General features: G+C 48.5%; 1 long non-coding RNA gene across 1 annotated transcript; it reads left to right on the top strand.

Moving 5' to 3' along the window:
- Positions 1-7,903: 7,903 nt before the first annotated feature.
- LOC123568733 (uncharacterized) lies at positions 7,904-14,611 on the top strand. Its single transcript, XR_006692217.3, has 3 exons — positions 7,904-8,035; positions 12,580-12,703; positions 14,473-14,611. It is a non-coding gene; the product is annotated as an uncharacterized lncRNA (long non-coding RNA).
- Positions 14,612-25,092: the final 10,481 nt, after the last annotated feature.

Genomic DNA, 25,092 nt, shown 5'->3' with positions numbered 1-25,092 from the left:
TAACTTCAATTATTTAATTGAAGTTCAATTATTAAAACTCAGACCAGTCTAGTTTAAAACTTCAATCTCCTATCCAGTTAATGGCATTCCTCCTACCTCAGCCAGGCTAGAATAGTGCTTGAAGGGCTTGCTGTGGAATGGGGAATGGCATGCCAGTTACACACTCTGCTCTCTTTTCTGGCCACTAGCCCCTGGGGGTGGAGAAGCAGCTTGGTGAGATCTCCTGCTGGCCTGACTTCACTCTGCAGGGGAAAGGGCTCCCTGGCTTTACTCTGGTTCTGTCTACCCTTTGTAGCGTCTGTGATGTGGTGGTCTCCACAGAGGTGATATGTATAGTTCGGGGGGGGTTCAATCCTACCTTGGACCCCTCATTGCCCAGGACTCCCACAGATATGGGCAGCCTGGCCTTCCTTTACCCTGCCATCTATCTGTCCCCTAGCCCCTCCTTCAGGTCTGGGGGCCCACTGCTTGGCCCCGTGGCTGCCGGCTGGCTCTCTGGTTCCTGCCCCTCCTTTAACCCCTATGCTCTTTCCCATGGAGCCATGCGAAGTATGAAGAACTGACGGGGTGCCTCTATTTTCCTCCCAAGCCCACCATACCCTGGTCTTCACAAGCTCTGCTGACCCAGGCCCCTCCATGGGGCTGCTACTTTCAGAACTCTCTGGTCCATTATTTATATTCACAAATGACCCCAGCCTCACAAGAACACAGGCCAGGTCCTCCCTGCTCACAGCCCTGCTTCCTCGCCACAACTTTATTTCCACAGCAGCACAGGATGAGCCTGCAGGGTTCGAGCTCAGTGAGCATGCCCGGAGAAGCTCCTCCCCTTCTTGCAGGCACCCCTCAGCCTCTTCAAGCATCCTCTTGGTTGCCTCCTCAGCCCCACATTTGGCTTTGACGAGGAAGAGAAACATGGAGATTTGGAACCACTGCTGGTTGAAATGTAGAAGCATCAGCATCCAAAGGGGCTAGCGGGGTGCTGGTGGAATTTTCCATCTGGACCCCTCTCTCACTTCCCCTGCCTTCAGAGACAAGTCCCGTCCCCACATCGTTGATCCTCCCAGCAGTAGGTTGGCCCCTGCCTGCCTCAGCTCTGAGATCCCCATCTCCTGTAAAGGGAAAACAATGATGCATTTACTGAGCTTCTTCAGAGGGCATCTGCCACAAGGTGGCCTTCCTGGTCACGATGAAAATGAGTGCCAGAAAGTTTCAAACTCCTGAGTCCTTGGCGTCCCTTAGTTTGTCCTTCAATCTGACCACATGTTCAGGGTCCTGTGAGGTGCCTGCAGGTGCCAATCCTCTTGCTGACCAGACTCTCCCAGTGGAAGGGAGTATCCCCAGGGCTTTAGCCCCCGGCTTCAGGCTGGCTCCGAGAACCTTCTGTTAGTGCTGATCTCCTGCCTGCCCCAACCCCGTCCTGCAGGGTCTCAGATTCAGGAGGCTGAGTGGTGTCTGCATTCCCTCCAACTCCCCAGTTAGCACTGGCTCCTCCAGCCAGAACTCTGTAGTTCGCTTATATTCTCTGAGGACTGCCCAGCTCAGCCCCACCTTCCTCCTTTCAAATCACCTTACCTAATGGGGAGAATGTTGGGGTAGTATCATTCAGGATTCTGACGAAAACAGATGAAAATGGAAGGAGGTTTTATTTATGAAGGGAGTATTTACAAAGTGTAGGGGAACAGCAGAGTTGTCACCACCTTTAGGCTTGAATGGCCAAGAAGACAGAGCAGTTACCGGAATCTGGAATGAGAAAAAGTCACAGAAAGTCTGCCACTTTGAGAGGGGCAGTTGAGTCTAGTTGAGGGACAGGGCCAGCCCAAGGGAGTACCACAAGAAAAAGCAGGAGTAAGTCCGGGCACAGGGGCTCACGCCTGTAATCCCAGCACTTTGAGAGGCCAAGGCGGGTGGATCACCTGAGGTCAGGAGTTCAAGACCAACCTGGCCAACATGGTGAAATCCTGTCTCTACTAAAAATACAAAATTAGCTGGGCATAGTGGTGCATGCCTGTAATCCCAGTTACTTGGGAGGCTGAGGCAGGAGAATCGCTTGAACCCAGGAGGCAGAGGTCACAGTGAGCCAAGACCATGCCATTGCACTCCAGCCTGGGCAACAAGAGCAAAACTCCATTTCAAAAAAAAAAAAAAAAAAAAAAGCGGGAATAAATACCCTAATCTCCCTCTCCTCCCTTCCTCTCATCTCCAGCTGGGCCTCTCCATTGGCCAAACCCAACCCAAAGCCAGAAGCACAGACTGTTGTTAATTAAGGCTGTAGTGGTCATCTTCCTATAGAGAGCAGTGTGGGAAAGTGTAGGAAATGGAAGATATCCAGCACAGGAAATCCAGTTTCCAGGGAATTCTGCTTTTTTTCAGAAAATGAGGTTTCCCTATAAATTACATCCACAGATATCTCTTCTAGCAGGACCAGATTCTCCATGCTGTGGTCAAGCACATCTTATGGCTCATAGCACATGTCTCTTCAATCTTAGTGCATATTGGGAGAGCTTTTCTCCTTCCTGTTATCCTATGAATCTTTGCCTCTCCTTCTCACTGCATATTCCTTAAGTGGCACTGGTCATTCTTGTGTAGGAATTGAGGGATTGATTTGCGGCTCTCAATCCATGTTTGATTCTTGCTGTCAGAGCCTAAAATCTCTTAATTTTTCCCACTTCTCTCCCTCTCTCCTACCACCATCCTGTAACATTACAGTAGGAAGCTCTAATCACAATTCAGCATCCTCTTTTTATCCCTGCGGCTGCATTCCTGCAAACGTTTCTCTGTTTTGGTAGTATGTGGCCTTGACTTAGGATTTCAGTGCTTGTCTGGTAGCCAGCCCTGCAGCAGCAGATCCAGCTCCAGGAAATCCTGTCTCTGTAGCTAAGGCCAAAAGGAGAGGGAGTGGGGACCCAAATCAGCCCAGGGTATCTGCCTCAGTCCACCTCACCCCTTCCTGGAGACACTGGTTTCTTAATAAATCATGTGTCCTTCAAGGCTGGATTAAATATCAGTTTCGAGCCTGGGTCACATAAGGAAGTTTGGGGTTTTTTTGACATCAGTCCCTGAGCTCACTGCACAGGGTACGTGTCCTCATTTTTCACTGACTGCTGTTTTGCCACTCTCATTTCTGCTATCAGCACCTCGATTTCCTTTGAGAGACTTTCCCATCTCTACTCTCAGTTCAAGGAGTTCGTATGTGGTAGACCCCACATTCCCAACTCCAGAGTTGGGAAAATAATCCAGCTACCTACATGAGACTGGTACTTTCCCCAGAACTATTGGGAAGGTCGACATTTTCTAGCAGGGCTAATGATGTCAAGATGCAACTCTTGGAAGTTACTTTTCTGCCACATGGGGAGAGTAACTTGAGAGGGAAGCCAACACAGAGGAACAGAGAGTGGTGAGATGGAGACAGATTCCTGGTGACTTAACCTGTGTGCCTGGATCTAGCCATACCTGAAGCTAGCCATACTCCTGGGTTTCATATTATGTGAGCCAATAATTCCAAAATCCCCTTTTATGTTTGGGCTTTATTTGATTTCCTTAACATACTAGAGATGAATTTCCATGATTTGCAACCCAAAGAATCCTAATTAATACACCTTCTGAAAAATTCATTCTTAGGTCAGAATGCTGACCTCAAAGATATAACTTCCCCCTGGCTTTGGGGAAACATTCCAACACCAACTCTGTTTCAGCTGGATCGGCCTGCCCTGGTAATTTGGCAGTGATGGAGAGGGAGGCTCACATTTGGTTCGTTACATAGGGTAATGATTAATACCCAGTTTCAGCTGAGAATTGAATGGCCCATCAAAAAACTTGGGCAGGAGCTGGGCACGGTGGGTCACACCTGTAATCCCATAACCCCAGCACTTTGGGAGGCTGCGGCAGGTGGATCACTTGAGGTCAGGAGTTCGAGACCAGCCTGGCCAACATGGTGAAACCCCATCTCTACTAAAAATACAAAAAATAGCTGGGCGTGGTGGCACACGCCTGTGATCTACTTGGGAGGCTGAAGCACCAGAATGGCTTGAACCCCAGAGGCAGAGGTTGCAGTGAGCCGAGATTGCACCACTGCACTCCAGCCTGGGTGACAGAGTGAGACTCTGTCTCAAAACAAAAAACAACAAAACCTTGGGCAGGATGCTAAAACGCAGTCGAGGTGTGTGCCTCCATTTACACCCCTCACCAAAGAGCAAGACTCAGCACTTCTCTTAGAACTGCCCCAAAATAAATCTTTACCTCAAGGCCTTAGTGAGGAATGGTTATTGTACTGTAGATTCCTGTCTAGAGATGGAGGAGTGTTTTACATCAAACAGTCCACAGCAACTCTCTCTCCTCTCAAGCAACCCCAGGCTCCTCTCCTCTCCAGGGACCCCCACCTCCACCTTTCCTGCCCTCTCCCCACACTACCTTTTTTTATAGCACAATTAGCTCTGGGGTTCTCTTCCTTACCCGTGATATATAAGGCTGTGATCTAGCATAGGAAAGGCCATCACCCTGACCCTGAACAAGACTTCGTTCTCAGCAAACCAAAACCCTGCAACCTACCTAGGTATATTTTCCTTAAAAGGCATGGAGGAAGTTTCAAATTTTCTTTTCATTATGGTAATACCATTATATAATTTCAGATCTGAATTTTTGTTATATATGAGAACAATGACTTGATTTTTAAATAATTGTACATGACATGGATGTCAAATTACAATATAAAATAATTTTTATATTATAAAAATTATAAAATATACAATATAAAAATTAAATATATACAATATAAAATATATAATTTTATATGGTAATTTTTTTATATTGTATGTATTTATAATTATGACATCAAATACTTTTTTAAAATTATGTACCCAGAAGGAAAAATATTAATTTGAAGCCATATTTTTTCCAGCTTTACTGAGGTATAATTGAGAAATAAAATGTATATATAATCAAGGTATACAATGTGATATTTTTACATAGGTACACATTGTGAAATGCTTACCACAATCAAGCTAATTAACATATTCATCACTTTACAGAATTACCTACATTTTCTGAAACATATTTTTTTCCTGTCATGTGTTATAATTCTTTAGAACCAAATATATAATACACTGCTAAATCACCCCCTTAACTGGAGATCAGTTTATGCAAATTACCTAGAGTCCTTTTAACACATTATTTTTCTGTTTAAATTCGTCATTTTGTGCTGTCACTTGCTCCCACAACTCTATAGATGCAGTGGATCCCTCCCGTCCCTTGCCCCAGCTCAGCTTTTGCTTTCTCATGGCCTGCACTCAGTTACCTACCCACTCCCTCTTTTCTGAGTCTTCCTCCTTCATCTTCTGCTTCCAACAGCTTAGCTTCCTCCTCAGATCTCAGGTTCAAATTCCTCAGAGGAATGAATGGCTGGCCCACTTAATCCCTGTCTTCCAGTTTGGGACCTGAGCTTTTTGGGTTGGACCAGCTCTGAAATCTCCAGTAAGTCCATAGTTTAGCTGCCCTGAGGCATTCAGCTGTAGATAAGGGAGGTGGAGGCTTGTGGAACCGGGTGAGAGGAGAGCCCTTGAGCAAAATGGCTGGCATGACAAACAATCTGGAGCTTGGTCCATTCAGAACTGGGGGTGACTGTTCCCTTACCACATCACACTTAGAATGTGGGCTCCCATTCCAAATCCCAAACCAGGAGAAAGCCCTGGACTGAGTGGTACCTTCCTGACCAGAGGAGAGAGGCTAGAACAATAAGGGAACATCACCCATAGGGACAGGGGAGGGAGAGAAGGGGCTGCAGAGGACATAATCTCCATCTTTACCAGCAGACAAGGTCTCCAAGCACAGAAGCTGAGCTGTTACTGGTGGCCTGGAAGGAAGTATCAGAACCAGGTATGGATGTTACAAGGACAGCAGACTCCATTTCAGCTTTTAAAATACTTTTCTTACAGTCAGAGCTGCTCCATAACAGACCAGGCAACCTTTGAAGGTAATGAGCTATGTATTTTGGCAAGGTTGTAATGGACAGAATTCCTATAAGGTTGCAGTCGGTTGAACTTTGAGGTCTTTGAGGTCTCTTGCAGCCCTGAGCTTTGATATTTGGAATACTTAGTTGAATAAATGAAGAATGAATAACTACTTATTCTTTTGTTGGTTGAATGGAGGTTGATTTGTTAGAGAAAGTGAATGAATGAATGAAATTAGTAGTTCCAATTAATACAGAATGCTTGATTGAATGAAGACTGGTTCATTCACTGATTAGTTGAATGAAGGCTGATTGGTTGGTTGCAAGAAAGAATTCATAAATGTAGGTCATAGATGAGCAGGCTGCTTAAATGAAGGTTTGGTGGCTGATAGGATTCAGTTCCTTGGCACTTGCTGTCTTCTCTTATCTTGCCCTTTATCCTGCTTTTCTTTCTTTTCCTTCCAAGTGTAGTCAAGAAGAAATGTTTTAATTTGTGTGCTGGGTGTGCAAAACATTGCAGACTAAAGATTCCTTTTGCATAACCAAGTTTGGTTGACCAGGCACATGCTTATGGTGACTGGTCTAACCTGCTTCTGAACTAATGGGTGATCTTAATTTAACCTCTTGGCCTAGGGAGTGGAACTGAAGGTCACAGCTGGAGCTGGGCCTCACGTAGGCTCCCTCATGTGTAGGCAGAAAATGCTGTCTTCTCTGTGGGTGAGCAAAGGTTGCCTATTTGCAACAAACTATTTTCCCAAACATTCTTTCAAAGTGCCTAAAATTCCACCAGTAGAATTACACCTTCTTTGCACAACAGAGCTGAAAGGCTGTTGAAGCAGTACATTCCAGCAACCTTTTGCTCAGATTGTTGTGCCTTTGGAGTAACTGTGATCCTTGGTGAAATGCGAATGGAGTCAGGGAAGGGTTGCATGAGAAGCCCTTAGTGGCTGGATTAACCAACTGTCGTCATCAGCTCCTTTGGTCAATTTGGTCTATTAGCTGAGCTTAGTGCTCCTAATGGGGAACGGAGGAACCTGGACCCAGGCTGGATAAGCTTTGTAGAGAGAGTGAACAGGAAATAGCCTGAGCATTTGAGTACTATCATGGGCTGTAGACCTAGGCAAGGGGCCATAGTGGAATCCCGAAGATGAGGAGCGGCTCCTGAAGGGGACCCACGAAGGAAACCTAAGTAAGTAAAGAGGCCCAGAGACTTTCCCTCCCATTTCCCAGGGTTGTCTTGAGCTGGCTTGGGTGCAAAAAGGAATAATATACTTTCCTGGTCCCCGTCATCCTGCCCCACCTCTGGAACTAGAGAACCAAATAACTTGAGAACTGCATGTAACTTGTGTGGTCCCTCCACCAGCTTAAGGTAAAAACTATGGTCAAATTTTTTCCCCATTAATTGCTTGAGCTCCACAAGATTTTATCAGCAGGAAGTCCAATATGGCCCTCTGGAGGCCTTCCCCCATCTCACAGGAGTGCTCAAAACCCACAGGGACTAGACTAACTCCTTTCCACCAAAGGCACTGTTGATCCCCAATCTTGCTCCATCTTACTGTTCAGAGCCCTAGCAGCCATGAACACAAGACCCCAAAATCCAAGCTCTCATTCACACTCCTGAGCTCTGGTAAGTTTCACCAGGAGGAAGGTCCAGAGGGGCTTCTAGGTCCTCAACCCCAGAGTTAGGCCTGGCCACAAGTCCAAGGCCCCCATCCTTGGAGGCTCAGGGGTTCTTTCCTTCCGACAAGTGGGGCTCACTGGGCATGGTCATCTTAGCAGCCAGATAACTTTGAACCTTACAAGGAAAGTGACTGGGCCTTCTTCCATTTGTGCCCTGGGGCTCCTTTGTCCATGTCCCACTCCTCCCAAATATGTTGCCTTTTTCTTCAGCTCTGCATCCCATTTGATATTGGGAGCGGTGGCCTTTGTTGGGTCACAAAAGGTCCTGTTTTGTTTTTCCAGGCGCTATTTACATCTGATAAACTCAAGTGGTGGATAGAACAGAGAGGGCCTCCTCCAAGGTGACTTGCTAAGTCCTCCTCTAAGGACGAAAGAGAGAAGCTTCCTGCCCCTGTTACACATGGCCTCCTCCCAGTAAGTACCCCAGAAAGGAAGTGACTTCAGTGACCATTAGTCAGGGACTTTTATACTATGCCACTGGGTTCCTCAGAAAGGACCTCTGTGTGGGGCAAGACAGGGAGAGGGAGACCAAGAGAAAGTGCCCTCACACACACATGAGCACCCCCTCAACACACACATACACATGCACGCACACGCACATGCACAGTTATCAGCCCCATGCGACCTTACCTGCCCTTCTTGCCTCCAGTTAACCACTACCAGCTCCTCACCAAAGGCTTCATGTAGCCTTTGGGTAACTTTTCCTCTGATAAAAGAACCCTGTAGCTAAAATACAGTTTTTGTTTTGTTTTGCTTTGTTTTTTATTTAGAGACAGGGTCTTGCTCTGTCATCCAGGCGGGAGTGTAGTGGTGTAATCATAGCTTGCTACAGCTTTGAACTTCTGGGCTCAAGTGGTTCTCCCATCTCAGCCTCCCAAGTAGCTGGGACTACAAGTGTGCACCACTGTGCCTAGCTAATTCTTTCTTAAATTATTATTTTTTTTGTTGTTGTATAGACAGGAGTCTGCTCAGGCTGGTATCAAACTCCTGCGCTAAAGCAATCCTCTGCCTTGGCCTCCCAAAGGGTTGGGATTACAGGCATGAACCACTGCACCTGGCCAAATATGCTTTTTGAAAAAAATAGCCAGGCCAACCACAATGAGATACCACTTCACACCCATTATGATGGATATAATTTTTTGTTCAAAGAAAAATTACAAATGTTGGCAAGGATGTAGGAAAATTGGAACCCTAGTGCACTGCTGATAGAAATGTAAAATGGTATAACCACTGTGGAAAACAGTTTGGTGGTTCCTTAAGAAGTGAAACACTGAGTTACCATGTTGATCCAGCAATTTCCTTTCTAGGTCTATACCCCCCAAAGTTGAAAGGACACTTAAGCAGATACTTGTATACCCATGTTCACAGCAAGATTATTCTCAATAGCCAAAAACTGGAAATAACCCAATTTTCCATCAACAGATGAATGGCTAAACAAAATGTATATCCATAAGGTGAAATATTATTCGGCCTTTAAAAAGGAATGCAGTACTGACACATGTACAACATGGATGAATCTTGAAAACATTGTGCTAAGTGAAAGAAGCCAGATACACACAAAAACAAGTATTCTATGATCCCACTTATATGAAGTACCTAGAAAAGGCAAATTCATAGACAGAAAGCAGAATAAGAGGATACCACGGGTAGGAGGAAGGGGAATGGGGAGTTAATGTGTAATAATTATAGAGTTTCTGTTTGGGATGATAAAAAGCTTTGGAAATGGGCTGGGCGCAGTGGCTCACACCTGTAATCCCAGCACTTTGGGAGGCTTAGGAGGGCAGATCACCTGAAGTCAGGAGTTCAAGATCAGCCTGGCCAACATGGTGAAACCCATCTCTACAAAAATACAAAATAATTAGAGGGGCATGATGGCAGGTGCCTGTAATTCCAGCTACTCAGGAGGCTGAGGCAGAAGAATTGCTTGAACCTGGGAGGCGAGGTTGCAGTGAGCCGAGATCATGCCATTGCATTCCAGCCTGGGCAACAGAGCAAGACTCCATCTCAAAAAAAAACAAAAAAAAGCTTTGGAAATGGATAGTGGAGCATAACATTGTGTATGTACTTAATGACACTGCATTGTATATCACTGTACATCTAAAATAGTTAAAATTGTAATTTTTATATTCCACATATATTTTTATCACATATACAAAATATCCACGCCACCTTTCTCTGCCTCAAGCAGAGGGAAAGCTTTCCATGGAGCTTTTTCCCTCCTTGGCCGAGCAGTTAGATGGGACGAGAGGCATGGGAGCATCCAGCCAGCACCTGCACACAGGAGCAGTCTCTTCTACTTCATCTGCCTACAGACTGTCCTGACCAGATGAGCCCTTAGGGTTTACAGAGTCCACCTCTTCATTGTACAGATGGGAGTGTGATCTGCCCAAAGCCATACACTTTCGTGACTCACTGCCCCATGCTCTCTCTCCCCTGGGCTGGTATGCTGGGAACAGACAACTTTGGGGCAGGGCAGGGTTTCTCTGGGAGGTGATGACCTATGACCTCTGGCCTCTGAAGGCTCCTCAACTGGGCTAGGGTGGGCACCAGGCCACTGAAAGCTAGGATGGTCTCACACCCAGATGAAGACATAGCCACCTCCACCTAGATGTGATGGGGACACCCCACCTACTCCCCAGGCATTTCCTTAGTCCCATTCCTCCCTCCTATCCTGCCCTGTCCTCCCATGTGACATCACTCCTCTGGCCTGTGTCCCCAGAAGACTCCTTAGGGTAGAGAATGACAAGATAGGACAAACTGATAGGCCTGGATGTAGGGTGCCCAGATTCGTTTATCTGTTCTGCAAACTGTCCTTTGCAGGAAAAGCCTGCCCCCAGTGCTGCTGATTGTTGACTTGGAGGGCAGGCATGTCTGAGCCCTGAGGTCAGGAGAAAACTTCCTACTACTCCAGGTGCTTTTCCAGGTCTAGAATTCCTTGGCCAAGGGACAGAGCTTCAAATCTTTTCCCAGCAAAGTGAGAAAGATGTCATTACCACAATGTCTGAATTAACAAAGGCAGCTGGGAGCCAGGAGGGAGAGATCAACAGAAAGTTAAGATGCATCAGTGCAGGGACAGAGGATAGTACAGATGGCAGGTTGGATAAAGGCCCTGAGCCTGCCTGGGATGGGGGATCTGGGAGAGCTTCCTGACAGAGGGAACTCCTAATCTGAATTCTAGGCAATCTATAGAAGTTGGGCAAGCCCAAAGGATGGGAGCTGAGGAAGGTCTAGTCTGTGAGGTGGTTCTGGCATTGTCTGGGAGCCCTATTCCCTGAGACCCCAGTGTGAGCTGGGATGGGGAAGGGGGTTATAGGAGAATGTTGCTCTAGGTTCCTGGCAGTGCTGTGGGGTAGGAGGGTGGATGGCTGACAGTGAATCTTAGAGGAGAATCCCACACAGGTGAGGGCTGGGTTCCCTGACCCCCCACTATCCTGGGAGGAGCCTTCCTGGCCTGGGGAGGAAGGTCTCAGCTGACAGCCTGGCTGGGTCTAAGTACTCTCTTTGGCCTGGTGGCTTTCTTCCTGATGACTTTCAATCCCACTCAGGCCACCCCCTTTACATCTGCCTGACACCCGCCCTCCCGGAGGCTCTACTTTTCCACCCAGGAGCCCCCGGCAGCACTGGGCCTCAGTGGGGATGGTGTGGGGGTGTGGGGGTGGGTGGGGGTGGCTGTGAGAGGGCAGCTCAATCACAATTTGGAATCCTGACATGTGAGAGCCAGAAGGGACCATAGGGATAGTCTAACTCATACTTCCCATTTTACAAATGAATAAACCGAGATCTAGAACGAGACACAGATAGGGAATTGTTCATGGCTATTCAGTGAGTTGGAAGCAGAGACAAAATTAGAACCCATGTCTCTGATCCCAACTGAGATCCTTCTTTCTCTACCCAGGACCTTACAGGAAGGAAACAAGCATTTTAGCTAGAGCAATGAGTCTCAAACTTGATTAAGTCAGTTCGAGACACGGCATTGACGTTAAATGTGGTTCCCTTAGATTCTTTGGAACTAGTCTGCTGATAAATCCGGACATGGACACTGATGCTTAGAGCAGCCTCTTTCATAAGATGCTGTGCATTCCAGTCAAGCCAGAATATTTTCATATTAACGTGTTTAGATTATCATTAAAGTGAACGTACAAAACTTAAAAAATTCAGGTAGCATATCTGCAGACATCCATGAATAAGGCTGGAAACTCTCACGAAACTGAAGAGACCAGTTTGAGAAATTCTGGGCTGAAAGGTCAGTCAATCCCGGGGAGTGAGTGGGACAGATCGGGTTTAAGGTGCAGTGTCAATTGTGATGGGGTCCAGTGTGGGGCTGGACTCCTGCCCTCTGCCCACCCCATGCCCCAGCCCTCCTCCTCTGAAAGGCAGGCCTGGGAGCGTCCTTCCTGTGGTTTCGACCATCTGGGAATCTGCAGGTCACAGACAGCTCAGAGCTGACCTGGGCTGGACCTGCCTCTCTGGAACTTGAGTCTTTATCTGTAATATGATAGTGTGGATTTGCCTGGCGGGATTGGAAGGGATAGGATGGAGAGAAGGAGACAGAGACGGAGCTGTCAGTGCAAACTGGGCTGTCTTTTTCTGGTAGTTGATAAGTCAGCAGCTGAAAAGATATTCTTACTTTGTATTCTACTTCTGAGATGTTATCTTTCAGAAATCATGCTAAAGGAAAAGGCATGGCTCTAGAAAGGACTGATAATCACAGCTTAGTTATACCCTGAGCTGACCCCTAGCTGGCAGCTTACATTTTTGCCCACAGATAATCAGCTGGTCCTTGTGGCAACCCTGGGAGATGGGGACCCTCTGAGCTCCCTCAGGCCCATACTTCCTCTTCTTCCAAAGTGATCTCAAGGTGTTATTACTGTCTGTGTTCCCATCTTCCCCCATCCCTCCCCCCACCCAACAGATCTGAGCCCCTCCAGGGTTGCCTCCTTTCTATTCTGTATCCCTAGAGCCCAGCAGCTCACCTGGACCATGGGAAGCACAGAAAGAACTGGCTGAATGAATCAAGAGATCAAGTGCTCTCTCTGAGGCCCTGTAACAACTCTGCATCTGACTGCCCAGAAGGAAGCAGAAGTGAGTGATAAGTCTGGGGAACCAGAGCTTGCACACCATAGGCCGGAGCACTAGCCTCTGGGGAAAGGCAAGGCCAGCTGACCTTGGTGAAGTTAGGACCAGGGATGAGGCCACCTCTTCTGGTTCACCCTCTGCTGGCCTCCCAGCTTCTTTGGCTCAGCAACACCCAGGATTCCGGGCATGTTTGCCTCTGGCCTTCTAAAAATACCCAGGCCGCCCAGCACCTCCCAGATGTCTGAGCGCTGAGTCTGTGATTTCCCTGCCAGTAATGGGACAGCCCTGGGGTGGGCAGGCGGGGGTGGCTCAAGCAGCTCAAGCCACTTCCTCTGCCTCCCATTCCCTAACCTACCAGAAGCTGGACCCAGCCCTGCCTCCCATTCCTTGCAAGGAAAAGGAAGGTAGAGGCTTGACCGTCTGAACTAGCAGACCTCAGAGATTGTTGACTCCAGTCTTTTCTTGGGACAGATGGGAGATCTGAAGTCTAAGGATTGCTCATGGCACTTGTGCCATTAAGGTCGTCCTCAACCCACTCCCCAGCACTGTGTTTATGTCTGCTGCTGTCTCACTTCCCACATGCTACTTGGAGTCTAGGTCTTGGAGCCCGATCTGACTTCCTGCATGCAGCTGAAAGCTCCTGACAGCAGTGATGGGGAGGACCCCTGTGGTCTCCATGGTGCCTGGAAGAGTGTCCAATCCAGAGCACACCATCAGTAAATGTAGATTGGATTGAACAATGTAGTGGCAGCTGGGGCAATGGGTGGAGCACTGGGCTGGAGGACAGAGCCTCTGAATTCTATCTAGCCCAGGTCAGCCACTGTGATACTATGCATCCTCATCAATTTCCCTGGACAAACCTGTTTCCCGTGGGCTGGATAAGATGGTGTCTAAGGACTGAGCCAGCTCTGCTGACCTGAAGCTGCAAGCTGATGCCCTGCTGGATATTCCTGTCCCTTCTCTGCTCCACTATGTGTCTGGGAGAGATGGTACAACCCGTAGGTTCCATCAGCTCCAGGTTCTCAGCTTCTGCTCCTCCCTCCATGCTTCTGAACATTCCACCTCTTGTCCTAGCCCCTGAGGCCCAGCTCTTCCAATAGTGCCACTTCCGCCTCTGCTGCTGGGTACCCAGGGGTGAATGCATACCTACCCCCCTCACTAATCATGTGACCTTGCGTAAGGCATTGCCCTTTTCTGGGCCTCAAACTATCATATATAAAATGGAATAATAAGGCCTACCTTAAAGGAGTGCTATGAGGATGTAGGATATTCCATAGCTCAGATGTCAGGTTATATATTGCCTCCTGCAGAAATTCTCCCCTGTCCTCAGATAGGGGTTTGTTGCTGGCTCCTCAGTTCTGACCTTCCTATGCCCACACTATGTGGTCATTGGCTTTCTATGCATCCATCCCCCACCAAGCTGTGGGCTCCTCAAGGCCAGGAGTCTCCAGGACCCAGTACAGGATCTTTACAGATGAAGTGCCTGGGAACGTTTTTTGACAGGCAAAGTGGGTGAATAAAGTCTGAGAGAAAGGCAAGGGGTTGTGCAGAAGTCAGGGAGTCTGAGTAAGAAGTGGCCTGATTGACAGGGCAAGTTCTGGTGGTAGGAATATTGACAGCTGCTTGGAGCTCTTCCGCCATTTCCTTGCTTGGTGAATTCATCCTTCATGATCCCAGGAGAGCATCTCCTTCCCTGAGAAACCTGGTCACTCTCCCCTCTGGCACATTATACACTCCACTGTAGGGGTTCTTTACATGCCTGTCTCCCTTCTCAGATGTGAGTTCCCTGAAGGCAAGACCCTGTTGGATCTCACAGCACCAAGCACTGGATCTGGAAGAGTTAGTCAAGGTTCTGGAGCAGAAGGATGGATGGAGGAAATAATTTCCGAATTGAACTTGGAGTTGAACTGCCTGATCTTTAATGCCCTTTCCAGCCTTAGGGATGACAATGAATTACCAACATGAGAAAAATGGAGGGGCAAGTTGTTGTCGTCCTTCCAGAGGCACCCTCCAAGCATGTGTGGGTGAAATGTGAGCTGGAGAGAGGATTGACAAAGAGCAGTGAAAACATATTCCTGGACCCCATTCTTTTTTTTCTTTTCTTTTTTTTTTGAGATGGACTTTCCCTCTTGTCACCCAGGCTGAAGTGCAATAGCACAATCTTGGCTCACTGCAACCTCCGCCTCCCAGGTTCAAGCGATTCTATTCTTCTGCCTCAGCCTCTCGCGTAGCTGGGATTACAGGTGCACGCCACCGTGCCCAGCTAATTTTTGTATTTTTAGTAGAGATGAGGTTTCACCATGTTGGCCAGGCTGGTCTCGAACTCCTGACCTCAGGTGATCCACCTGCCTCGGCCTCCCAAAGTGCTGGGATCATAGGCATGAGCCACTGTGCCTGGCCTGAATCCCATTTTTATGTCTGGATTTTTCTCTCTGTTGAAGAATTGCTGCAGAAACCAGATTCTAAGTATAAAAGGCCTCTAAGTATCTAAGATGATCCCCAAAACCTTGATGTGAATCCATTTACTCATACTTTACATTCTCACTTTACACTTTGAGCATGAAGCCCATGGTGATCTGGTTGTAAAAGGTTTAAAGGTTAATTGGCAGCCAATGTTGGGGGTGAGAAGTTGCTGCTGCAGACAGGCAGGTATTCACCAAGGCAGCAGAGAGAGGACGCATCTGCCAGGCTGGTAGAAAGGAAATAGAAAAAGAAAAGAGGCCAAGCGTGGAGGCTCAGGCCTCTAATCCCAGCACTATGGGAGGCCAAGGCAGGTGGATTGCTTGATTGCAGTGAGCCAAGGTCATGCCACTGCACTCCAGCCTGGGTGACAGGGCGAGACTCCATGTAAAAAAATAAATAAATAAATAAAATAAAAATACAAAAATTATTCAGGTGTGGTTGTTCATGCTGTGGTCCCAGCTACTCGGGGGGCTGAGGCAGGGGAATTGCTTGAACCTAGGAGGTGGAAGTTGTAGTAAGCTGAGGTCACACCCCTACACTCTAGGCTGGGTGACAGAGCGAGACTCCGTCTAAGAAAGCAAGCAAGCAAGCAAGCAAGCAAGCAAGCAAGCAATTATATGGGCAAAAGCAATGAACGAATGAGAAAGAAAGAAAGAGAGAGAGAGAGAGAGGGAGGGAGGTAGGGAGGGAAGGAGGGAGGGAGGGAGGAAAAGAGAGAAGGAAAGAAATAAATTACATGGGCGAAAGCAACTAAAGGTACCATGAATCAAAACCTTTAAGTTCAGCATTGGGTACATCACTGCGTATCTGCTCTTGGCAAATTCCTTTCTGGGCCTCAGTCTCCCCATCTGTAAAATGAACAGGTTACACCAAGGGCTCTGAGGGCTTATGATTCTCCAGGAGTTTCCTTATGTGAGGCCTTTCTGTCCCCAACCATACACGTCAGATGAGGTATCATCAAGGTCAAGACTCCAGTTTCTAGGGTTTTTGGGTAATCAGGCTTTCCTGCCACAAACCTCCCCCTAAGGAGCCTGTCCCTAGGGGGAGTTCACTACTGCAGCTGTCTGGGCTGAGCCCCCAGGGAGAAACAAAACTCTCCAGGGTCTGGTGCAGAGGCTGTGGCCCGTGGTCTCCTTGCTGCCTAAGGAAGATATGAAAAGGAAGCCTGGTTCTGGGTGAAACGGAAGTGTCTGAGGTCTGACAGTTGCTCTCAGCGTGGTCTCTGCAGCCAGGAGGGAAGTAAAACTGTCTGGGCATCCGGTAGCTTTTACTGGGAGAGTCCACAGGACAGTGACAAGTGGGGCCTGGTGCAGGCCTGTTCTCTGGTCCAGAGCCCTAGCTTAGGCCAGGGACAGTCCTTGGAGAGAGGCTGGCCCAAAGATTTGGAGGGAGGGCAAAGGAAAATGCTCTGAAGCTGGTTCATGACCTTAGGCAAATTTCTGTGCCTCTTTGGGTCCAGTTTCTCCATTTGCAAAAATGGAGTTTGGGCTAAATTTGCCTGTGCAATAAGGGTTTCTGGAACGGTGGGCACTGGGGATACAGAGACAATTTGGTCACAGGGAACCTGGATTGTTACCCTGCTGGCAAGGGACTCACAGCCTGGTGGGACATAGTTACAGAATCATGGGTTAATTGTGATTATCAATGCATGTATAGGTGCCGAAAAGCTGTGGACATAGAGCACTAATTCAGCATTAATCCAGAGATCCAGGGAAGGTTAAGCAACTTGCCCAAGGTCATATATCTATTAAGTGGTCTACCTGGGGCCAGAGTCTTGAAAGGAAGGGGAATTCAGAAGAGGACATGGCTAAATAGAAGCCTAGAAGACTGGTCTGCTTATGCTTGCTGCTATCACCAAGATCTGAACAAAGTTATAGAGACCCAGAGGAGTGGGGATTAATTCTGACTTAGGAGAAGGAGGAAGACTTCACAGAAGCAGGGGTTTCGAGCTGGGGTTTAAAGGGCAAATATGAGTTTATCAAGTAGAGAAAAGGTAAGGGAACAGCATATTCAGATGTATGATGTTGCTAAAAAGAGCCTGATGAGTTGCTGGAAAAGTTGTGTGTGTGTGTTTGTGTGTGTGTACATATATGCGGTATGTTAGGAACAAAGAGTACCTAAAATGGGAGGACTGAGAGATGAGGTTGCATAGTCTGGCTGGAATCACACAGTGAAGGGCCTTGAATGTGTTTGGAGGGCAGTGGACAGCCATCAGAGGGTCTTGAGCCGTGGATGCATGGTCAAAATAGCCTATTAGCAGGCTTGCTCCGGCTGCTAGGAGGGCAGAGGACCAAAGTACAGGGCAGAAGCCAGGCAGAAACAACTGTACAGAGGCAGTGGCAGAGGATTGAGGGTGTCAGGTGAGTGTCAGGCCTAGCCCCTGTCAAGAAATGGAAACTTTTCAAGAGACTACATAGGTGTGGATGAAACAAGAATTGAAACCTGAGTCCTGCTGTGGCTGTGGTCTGGGCAGGTGCGGTAAGCAACGGAAGTGAAAGGGTTGGGGTGACTTCCAGTTGAAGGAAGGAGGGGGATGGCTTGTGGGGGATGCTAGGGGCCTGTCCTCAGGCTGGAGACCTGTTCCAGGACGGGGCAGGCTGAGGGGCTATGCCTGACCAAGCCCCTGCCTCTTGCTTCTGCCCTCAGAGATCCCACTTTCTTCTGCCAGGCCTTAACTCTTTCTCCTGAGATATTCCTTCCCTACTCCCCACCCCTCCCAATGTCCCATCCCATTGTTTCTAGCATCCCATGGATACTGCCCAGGTCTCGTAGGCCCTCCAGTGAGCCTGCCCCGAGAAGCTCAAGTTCCTTGGCTTCCCTTACACCGACCTGCACTGCTCATGCTGCCTGAGCAGTGGTCTGACCATGTTTTGCCTTGAGGCCTGTTTTGTTCTGTAATGTTGGTTCACCAAAGTATTCACTGTTACTTCACTGTCACCTCACTGCAGGTGCCCCTGTCTCATCTGACTCTGCCCCTAAGAGCTCTTGATAAGTCAGAATCAGACCCTCATGTGCCCAGAGAAGCTAGTATTGAGTATGCCTAACCAAAAGCATGAACATGGGGAGGGGCTGTTCATGGGCTGCACTGGTGGGTTCTTTGTTCTGGGGCAAGTCTTGATGTGATTATGTCTGTTTTTTTCATTTGTTTGTTTGTTTGAGACAGAGTGTTGCCTCATTGCTCAAGCTGGAGTGCAGGAGTACCATCTCCAGCAGCCTGGAGCTCCTGGGCGAAAATGATCCTCTCACCTTAGCCTTGTGAGTAGCTGGGGCCACAGGCATGTGCTGCCAAGCTTGGCTAATTTTTTATTTTTTGTAGGGGTTATGAACCATGAGGGGTGAATTACTTCCTGCTGGTCCCCAAATACCTGACCCTCCACCTGGATCTGCCCATTCAGATCAATCATCTCCAGGTGCAGGGTCAGGTATTTGGGGACCAGCAGGAAGCAGTTCACCCCTAATGGTTCAGATGAAGAGACTTTAATGAGGGGACTACTGTACTGAGGTGTGGGCAGGGTAAGAGAACAAACAAAAGGACGCTGAGGCACCCGCCCAGAGGCTGGCAACAGTGGAAAAGTCTTACAGCCCAGCACTCAAAGGGGTCAGGAATCATGTCCAGACCCAAGTGGAAGCCAGTTGGCAAGAAGGCCTGATGAGGCAGCCCACAGGGGTCTGCCTCCTGGGGCACAGTGCAGGGTGTGGGTGTGGGTGCAAATGGAGACTAACGGTCTCCAGATGTGGATGAAAGATTCTCACCCAGATGGAATATCTGGAAGATGCCTCTGGCCTTGATGTAGTCACTTCTCTGTGATCAGTGCTGGTTTGGGGAAGGTTTTTCCAGTTGCCCCAGAGAGAAAAGGTGAAGCTTTACTTTCAGAGTCATTCGGCTACCATCTAGAAAGCACTTTCTGGTCTTGATGGTGACAGACTAGAGTCTGACAGAGGCACGTGGGCCTCAATTATACCAACATACATAGTGACGCAGGCCTAGAGGGAGTCAGAGCTGTGCCAAGGGTAAACAGGCCCAGGGCAGAACATAGTAGAACATGGTGGAGGGGAGACGCCGTGAGCTGATGTTGGAGAGGTACACAGCATCCATATTATGGAGTTAAGGCCATACAGCTAGGGAGCAGCAGGGCCAAAGGTCCAACTGGTCAGTCTGAATTGGAACTTGACTCAAGCTCTTAACCAAGACCCTAAGCTGATCCTGCAGAGAAAAGAGAGAAGTGTGTTAAAAGCAGAGGGAACTGCATATTCAGATGTATGAAGTTGCTAAAGAGCCTGATGAGTTGCTGGAAAAGTTGTGTGTGTTGTTTGTGTGTGTGTACATACATGCTGTGCCTTTGGAACAAAGGGTACCTAAAATGGTAGGACGGAGAGAAGAGGTTGTGTAGGCTGGCTGAAGGGCCTTCACACAGTGAAGGGCCTTGAATGTCAGGTTAAAAAGCTTGGGCTAAATTTGGAGGGCAGTGGGCAGCCATAAAAGGGTCTTGAGCAGTGGGTGCATGGTCAAAATAGCCTATTAGCATGTGCTAATATGCTGATGTGCCTGTTTGTTTGTTTGAGATGTGCAGCTTCTAAGTGCACATCTACTTGGAAGCTGAGTGCCCAGCGTGCAGACAGGAAAGGTACTAGAGTTAGTGTGACCAAGCCCAGGGTGTCTTGTCTTTCAGACACACTCCATCCTCTCCTTATGGACCACTCAACTCACAAGCCTCCCCCGGGTCATAGGCTCAGCATAGCAGGTGAGGATATAGGCTGAATATGAGCAAAGGACAGGCCTGTGCAGGCCCTTAGGCACATCCTCCCTTAGGTTGCTGACTGGGTCTTGTATTCCATGACCTGGCTGCCCACTCTTAATGCTCCACTGTTTTTTTTTTTTTTTTTTTTTGAGACGGAGTCTTGCTCTGTCACCCAGGCTGGAGTGCAGTGGCCGGATCTCAGCTCACTGCAAGCTCCGCCTCCCGGGTTTACGCCATTCTCCTGCCTCAGCCTCCCGAGTAGCTGGGACTACAGGCGCCCGCCACCTCGCCCGGCTATTTTTTTTTTTGTATTTTTTTTTTTTTTTTTTTTTTTTTTTTTTTTGAGACGGAGTCTCGCTCTGTCGCCCAGGCTGGAGTGCAGTGGCACGATCTCGGCTCACTGCAAGCTCCGCCTCCTGGGTTTACGCCATTCTCCTGCCTCAGCCTCCTGAGTAGCTGGGACTACAGGCGCCCGCCACCGCGCCCGGCTAATTTTTTGTATTTTTAGTAGAGACGGGGTTTCACCGTGGTCTCGATCTCCTGACCTTGTGATCCGCCCGCCTCGGCCTCCCAAAGTGCTGGGATTACAGGCGTGAGCCACCGCGCCCGGCCTTTTGTATTTTTTAGTAGAGATGGGGTTTCACCGTGTTAGCCGGGATCGTCTCTCGATCTCCTGACCTCGTGATCCGCCCGTCTCGGCCTCCCAAAGTGCTGGGATTACAGGCTTGAGCCACCGCGCCCGGCCAATGCTCCACTGTTGTGAAACCTCTGAGTCTTCAGACCTTCAAATCCATCCATCCAGTGTGCCTGCTGGGTGCCATAAACAAGATCTTCTCCCAGAAGTCTAGGGGGATGGGGACATTGATAGGATGAGTGAGATAGCCAATATTTGTGCCCACTACAGAGTGTGATAAAACCATAAAAGACTACTGCTTTTTAAGATTGTGAGCAGGGCCAGGTACGGTGGCTCATACCTGTAATCCCAGCACTTTGGGAGGTCAAGCTGGGTGAATTGCTTGAGTCCAGGAATTCGAGACCAGCCCGGGCAACATGGCAAAACCTTGTCTCTACAAAAAACAACAACCACCAAAAATTAGCTGGGTATGGTGGCATATACCTGAAGTCCCAATTACTCAGCAGGCTGAGGTGAGAGGACTGCTTGAGCCCAGGGGGTCAATACTGCAAGCAAGCAAACTGTGATCGTGCCACTGCACTCCAGCCTGGGTGAGAGAGCAAGACCCTATCTCCATCAAACAAACAAGAAAGTAAGACAGAAGGAAGGAAGGAAGGAAGGAAGGAAGGAAGGAAGGAAGGAAGGAAGGAAAGAAGGAAAGAAGGAGGAAATTGTGAGCAGACATTCAAGAGGGCCACCCAAGGCTATACCATCTACCTAATTTCACACGATTCTCTATCCAAGAGAGATATGGATAGAGCCATGTTTCCAAACATGGCTCAGGCCCATTCAGCTCGTGGTTTTTGCTCTCTCTGTCCCTCCATGGGGAATGCCTGCCTCCCATGCATCAAGGCCCACTTCCAATACAGCCCTTGTGGACCCCTCCTTTAGATAGAAGCAGTATTCCCCCACTTGGAACAATGACAGCACTTTGATTTTGTGCTTTGGAATTACTCAGACTCAAACAATCATTAGGGAATTCTATATCTTGTCTCTCCATCTAGATTGAGGGTACCTGTTAATTCAACTTTTTATTCTCCCCTCCTAAAATACTACAGGTACAGAAATCATTTGCTCAGTTAAACGGTGGCAGCCCAGTTCCCATGAGGAAGGGCTGGGTGACTCTGATAAGTGTGATGGAGCGGTTAACCTCTAGACACTGGGGCAGGACCATCTGTGTTCAAATAGCCTACCTCTTACTAATTGTGTGATCTCAGGCAAGTGATTTAGCTCCCTTCTTACAATCAAGATAATTGAGTGTTGTGAGAATTAATGGGTTAACACAGTCAAAGCCCTCAGAGCTGTGCCTGGTATCCCCTAAGCATTCAAGAAATGTCAGCTATTATTATTACAGCTATTATTAGGAGCCAGCCGGGTATGCTTATAAACAATTTCCCACACCCAGCAAAGCTGGAGCAGACACACACACTGGCTTAACCCACAGCCACACTTGGAAATGGGGGAGGGTAGGGAGTTGTAACTTTATTTTAGAGATGAGCAGAGGCTCAGAGAAGTCAGAAGCATTCATTCATTTAACACGCATTTATGGTGTGATTTCCACATGTCAGGTGCTGCCTCTCGTCCCACTTCAAATTTAGTGAATCCTCAGAGCGGGGGCTGGAGGCTAAGGACAGAGGACTGTGTATTTTAAACAAGCACCCCCTGGTGATTCTCAGCTTAGGCAAGTTGGAAAGATGATTGGATTCTAAGGTACTAAGGCAAGCATCTCGTCATGTTCCAAGTTTGGACCTGGGTTTTATGGGGGATATCATCTTTTGGTGGCAGATTAGTTTAGCAGTTAACAGCACAGACCCTGTAGCCTGGATAATTGGGTATACATCTCAGTTTGCCACTGGCTGCATGACCATAGGCATACATAACTCATCTGTAAAATGAGGCTAGTAATAGTACCTACCTCAGAGTTGTGAGAATTATGTTAGTTTTTTTTATGCGAAGTGCTTGGAAGGCTGTCTGCCACATAGTAACTATTATAAAGCATGAGCTATTATTATTAATGTACACAGTGTAGACAAGCATCAGACAGAGGGCCGGGGGTGGTAGATTTGACGCTTCCTACCCCACGATTGGCTCTGCCTGCAGCGTTGGCAGCGTCTGTCTCTTCAGGGAGGCTTGCCACCTGCTCCTTTCTGCTGGAAGAGCTTTCCTGAGCTGGGGAATTCCCTCCCATGGCGACCGACAGCAGCTCCTAGCATTCTGATGCCATGTGCTCTGCCCACAGCAGCATAGTGAGAATTAGATCATGTCTTGGGCCAAGGCTGGACTGGGAAGACATGCAGGTGTAGGGGTTGGAGGTGTCCACTTAGGAAGACTGCAAATGGGAGGAGGAGTGCAGACCCTGGGGAGCCTCCTCTCCACAACCTAGGCCAGCTTTGGCTGAGGGTGGTACCTCAGACAGGGGAAGGGCAGATGCCCATGGAGGACAGGCAGGATGCCAGGGTGTCTGCCAGCCCTCCAGGACACTCATTTTGGCCTGCTGCCCTTAGGCATGGAGCAAGCAAGTGTATTTTGTTTTGGCATTAACTCAGCAGGCTGTGGGAAAACAGGCAGGCAGGCATCCTGAACAGGGCCTGCTCCCTTCACAGGCCAGCCCATGGTGGTGACAGAACTGCCACCTCTGAATCCTGCTGTCCCTCTCCCACAACTCTCCTCTCCCTCCCCTGATCCCCACCTGGCCCTCCTTACCCAGCTCAGCCTGAAGGGTCCTCTCCCTGAAAGGGGCTCACAGACTTGGTAGCATCCTGTACCTCCCAGGCTAGGCCCTGGAGAAACTCCCTGGTGGAACTCCCGGTGTTACAGATGAGAAAACCTGGGCTGAGGGAGAGGCAGGGACTTCCTAGGTCCTCACAATGAGTAAGGAGCAGAACTAGGATTCTAGTGGGGCTCAATCTCCTCCATGGAAATTCCTCTTTTTGTGTTTTATTTTTTAAGTTACAAATAAAGGCATAACAAAATGACGGGAAACTGAAGGAAAACTCAACAAAGGAAATACATTTGTGGGCTGGCACAGTTGCAGGCACTTTACATAAACATTCCCATTTGATTCCCACTGCAACCCTGCAAAGAGCCATTATCTCCCTTCTAGACAAGGAAACCTGGCTGAAAAGAGGTTTCAAGACTTGATCAAAAACTCTAAGCTTGGCAGAAGAGGAATCAGACATCTAACCCAGGTTTGCTTGAGCTCAGACCCCTGTAACCTCACCCCTCCACCAGATGTATTTTACTCATTGATTCCTAATCACAGTGCAGCTCATGGCGGAAGGTGCTGATCAGCGTTCAATACAGGCGGTCACTCAACCTTCCCTGATGTGTCCCAGGATCAGCAGTTACTTGTTTATGTGGCTCCTGAGCCCTTTGCAGTTCATATACCTGTTATTTCATTTAACCTGCACAGCCCTCCAAGAGGAAGACAGGACAGAATTTGTTATTCCCGTTTTATAGATGTAGAAACCAAGGTTGAGAGGACAGTGATGCGCTAGAGGTCACACTCAGTGAGTACCTGGCAAAGATAGAATTTGCAAGGTGGTTTCCTGCCTCCTAATGTCAAAACCATGTGCCTATCAGCTCCTATGATAGTCCTGGCACTGGCTGCTCATTCACCGTACACCCCCACCCCTGCCATCCAAAGTTGTAATATTCCCTGGCAGAGGCAACACTTGACAAGATAATTCCTGGTCCTAGTGCCTACTTCTTGGGCACTTGCCTCTGGCCTTAGAAGATCTCTGCTACCACCTGGTAGGATCTGGGTCCCTATGACCCTCCTGGTCCTACATGTTTCACTGCTGTGACCTTGGTCTCTGTATTGAGATTGGGAGCTCCTGGTGGGCAGCTCCTCACCCCAGAGACCTGCTCATGACTAAGCCCAGGATAAGGGCTTGTTGAGTGACACTATGGAATTCAAGGCCTAGTACCTTGAACAAACTCACTGTGTGTCAAGGAGAGCCCCTGCTCTTTTCTGGACCAATCTTGAAGCCTCATTTATCTGTTCTGGGATTCTGTCCTAAGAGCTGATAGTGGAAGAGACAGGCACACTCTCACATCAGGCTGGCAGGAGGTCGGTGTTGAGGGAATTAGCTCAGGGAGCAAAGGCATGGGTAGGGAAAGGTGACTAGGGGTAGGAAGGAGATGAATGGGGGTAGGGTCCATAGATCACGCTGTCTGCCACAGCATCCCCAGCTGGACTTGGTGGGGCTCAGGCAGGGAATAGCTGGCATCCAGACATGCTGACAAGCATTCCTGAGCAGCCTGTGTCAATGCAGGTGGGAGCTAATGACACAGAGGAAGACAGAGTAGAGAGGGCTGATGGACCCCAACTGCAGGAACGGTCAGGGATGCCTTGGTGCAGTGTGGGCAGGGGGACTGGCAGCTACTTTCTCTGAAGAAAGCCTTTGATGGAGTCAAACTGTCCTAGGTGTGTGCTCTGGACTGGGAGTAGTGTGCTACTCATATTCTGGCCATGCTAAAGGGCTGCTGTATACTTTGTCTCCCTGCCAGTTTTCCCA

This window comes from Macaca fascicularis, chromosome 14, assembly GCF_037993035.2.
Source record: "Macaca fascicularis isolate 582-1 chromosome 14, T2T-MFA8v1.1".
Classification (NCBI taxonomy): Eukaryota; Metazoa; Chordata; class Mammalia; order Primates; family Cercopithecidae; genus Macaca; species Macaca fascicularis.
The sequence above is the reverse complement of the archived record's forward strand: the minus strand, read 5'-3'. Positions and strand labels throughout refer to the sequence as shown.